A 3,847-nucleotide genomic window follows, 5' to 3' on the forward strand; every position below is an offset into this window, starting at 1 on the left:
TGGATGGATGGATGGATGGATGGATGGATGGATGGATGGATGGATGGATGGATGGATGGATGGATGGATGGATGGATGGATGGATGGATGGATGGGACAAGAAAAGACAATCAAACCAGTCAACATTTGGTTATACGCTTTTCTGAAAAACAAAACAAAAATCTTCCTTTTCTGTGATACACTTTTAAAACAGATGTGTCAAAATCCAACCCAATAATGTCTCTATGTAAGAATGGCATATTTTGCATTAAATTTGACACATTTCATGTGCTAATTGTTTAACACGGTAATTATAGTTAACACAATAACTGTGTTTCTATACACGGTTATTGTGCTAAATGATTTTACCGTAAGGCAGGATAAACCCTGGACAGGTTGCCAGTCCAATGCAGGGCAACATAGAGACATATACGCTCACTCCTGCGGACAGTTTTACAGAAAATTGTCTAACATGACCTAACAGTGGCGTCTTTGGAAGCTCGAGTACCCAGAGAGAACCCAAGCATGCACAAGGAGAGCTCCATGTGGGAAAGGTCAGGGTTCAAACCCAGGATCTTCTTGCTACAAGACAACAGTGCTACCAACTACACCAACGTACAGCTCCACAAATGAAAAACCAGTTAAAGCTACATTTGGTGCGTAGGGACAATGTTTTTTTTGTTTTGGTTTTTTTAACATTGTCCCCGTTACATAAACTAATAAACCAATAAAAGCCTTAAAAACAACTATGGAGGTTGCTTTAATTAATTGTTTTTCCAGTGGAACGTTCCAGAAGTGACGTCCAAGAAGTGACGTCCAAGAAGTGACGTCCAAGAAGTGACATGATTTGGTCGACGGTTTATAACATATTCCGTGTCCAGTTGTTGTAATAAAACAAGACAAAGTGTAGAAAACATCACAAAATATGTCTGCCTGATGATAACACAGAAAATATGCTAAAAAAAAAAAAAGAACAATTCACTTGCATGAAGAGTGTGTAAACAGAAAAACAGATTAAAAAAAGATAAACAGCCTTCAAATTGCCGGAAAGACTGCTCAGTGCAGCAACTAACAAATATGTCAAACTTAATTTCTACATTTGGTGTTTCCCGTTTCTCCATGGTTTTTGCCCTTGCACATATTGGCAAATAAGAGTATCCATCAATGTAAAAATACACACACTGTAAATTAACACTGTTTGTTTGGAAAATTACTCTCCAAAGTGATCCTGCGGCATCTCTGCCATTCCTCTGGCTGGATGTCATCCAGTGTGGTTTCTCCTCTAAAGAGTAATCACAGCACAGTCTCATTCAGACACCTTCGGGTTCCAGGACAGCTGAGAAAATGATGGCAGCCATCTGCTGTCTGAGAGGGAAAAAAGAGCATCTTTACTATGTCTGAGGTTTGGAGATGTCAGGTTAAGATTAGAAAAACAAAAGCTCAGCCCCACAATTATCTTACTAATTCTGGATACATTTTGCAACCAGCTGTCTCCCGGTGTCATGGAAGACAAATAGGAATCAGAATAAATATTGTGTTTACCTTCAGAAGTAGAAGATGGTTAAAGTCTTATTTGGACATCATTCCAAACAGACGGCGCATGAAACAGTAGCTCAGGCATTTTACGTAATCTCGTTTGGTCTCTTGGAGTTACACGAGGAAAGTTTCACAGCTCCAGGTTGCTTTGTTTAGAGTTATGCCTGAAAAAAAAAGGCTAACCATGCTAACACGAGGTCATAAGGTCAGCAAAGCAGAATGATTATTGTTGACTTGAGGAGAAAAAAAACATGGAGCAGAATAACAGAAACAAAGGCAAAGCTGCCATGTGTTACCTTCCAGCTGCTGGGGGAGAAGTCCAAACCGCTGCAGCAATAACAAAACGCCAAGCAGAAGAAATCTGCTAAAAAAAACTCCTAAGAGTGATCATCTTTAGTTGCATTTGAAAATGCTTGGTCCTTCTCCAGTTTCTACACCAATGTATGGCTGCGAACCTCCTCAGTGTCATTATGTGCCCACTGGAGAGAGATCCCACTTGCTTTTGACTCAGATAAAACTCTTATTACCAGTGACCTTTAGAAAATTTGTCTCATTACAACCACAAGCTTGCAAGGCTAATATAGAGATTTTATTAGCCATCTTCCTCAAACAGAGAGAGAGAGAGAGAGAGAAAAAAAAGACACAGATCCCTGGTCCAGGCACGGAACAATAGGGGGAAAAACAAAAAAAAATCTTAGTACATAGAGTTAAGTTATGGTCGCAGCTCAGTTAGTGATTGTTTTTTGGTAAAGACAGAAAGTTAATTGGAGAATCGCTGAGCCAGTAGATCTATGGGACGAGAACCAGTGAAAATACGTCTAGTTGCAACATGAGGCCCTGCAGGGGCTTTGTCCAGGAAAGAATCAAGGTCAAATGCATAATTACTGTGTCCTCTATGGAGAGCCAACACTGACAACATAACAAATCCAGCAGCAAAAAGATAATCATCATTATGTTTTTATTGCAAAGGGTACACAGAAAACATGCAGAAGACTGAGCCCCCTTAACACACCATCCCTGCTGTGTGGTGGTGGCAGCATCATGCTGTGAGCATGCTTAAGCAGGGGCAGTGAAGCTGCTGTAAAATAAAAAGGAGAAAACTTTTCACGGCCTCCAAACCACTTTGAAAAGGGGGCAGAGGTTCACTTTTTAGCAGGTGCCTCAACACTATTACGCCTTACGTTGATCTTCCACATAACACAACGTGAAAAAGAGGCACAAATTCTTTGGTAGGGCTCTGCATTTCTGCAACGCGATGAGAGGGATCGATCTTTGAGTAGGCCTTGTGAGTGGGGCCGAGAGGGGGCTGGTGCCAGCTGGGTGTGACATACCTGCAGGCTCGACTCACTCGCAGCAACATGCGAGACCGTCAGGGGTCTGCAGGGCCGAAGAAACGGATCTGATGCACAAAAATCCACAGATGAGGTTAAACTTTTCCTCCCCTCCCCGCTCATGCTTGTATCCGCTTTCACAGCACAGGAAGCGGGTCGTAGTCAAAGATCAACCAGAGTGAAACGGTGAGGACAGATTAGGACTCTCTGCGTGGAAGGGCAGCGGAAGATGCCATTTTATTTGCATGCGTAGGCTGACACATTAGAATTTACAGGCTGCACTGGAGCTGCGCCACTCATTTAAGACTTTATTTAAGAGTTGTGAGACGAAGAAGAAGAAGGAGAAGGAGGAGGAAGAAAAAAAAACACTAAACAGATATTTTACTTGCTTGTTTCCTCAACTGTTTCTGGCTTCTCCCGTTGCTTTGCTGCTTCTAAATCTGTCTACTCTCCCCCCAACCCCTTCTTGCTCAAACGTAAGAAGCCTAAATGACACCATTATTTTGACTAGACTGTTTTTCCTCCCAGAGAGAGGGAGGCCAGAGGAAGTGTAGGTGACCCAGACTGGTTAACCACCACGCAGCCGTGGCCTGGCTGGGGCACTGCCACCCCCTCAGCACAACCTCTGCATCCATCCACCGCCTGCCGGGTCCTCATTACTACTACTACACGCCATGACCGCACATGGCCTCGCTCCAGCTCCGGTCTCCCTTCGGGTCCACGCTCTCTGCTTTCTCTTTCTGCGCTGGTGTAAACAGTCTGGCCGTCTGGCTTTAACAAATCTCCTTTAGGTTCAGATATTTTCTGCACGCGCTCTGGGCTTGGCCCCCTATCATCAGCTCACGCACTTCTCCCGCCGTCGCTGTATGCGCACAAGTTTGCGTGCCCGTTGTTTTTGTGCTACTTTCTCTTCCACGAATCGCACCACCTCCAACCTCAAGCCCCTGTCTGGGAATGATCAGCTGAGGAGTCCTGGCTCAGAGTCATTAAGAGGGTTATAT

This window comes from Poecilia reticulata, linkage group LG1 (genome assembly GCF_000633615.1).
Source record: "Poecilia reticulata strain Guanapo linkage group LG1, Guppy_female_1.0+MT, whole genome shotgun sequence".
Lineage (NCBI taxonomy): Eukaryota > Metazoa > Chordata > Actinopteri > Cyprinodontiformes > Poeciliidae > Poecilia > Poecilia reticulata.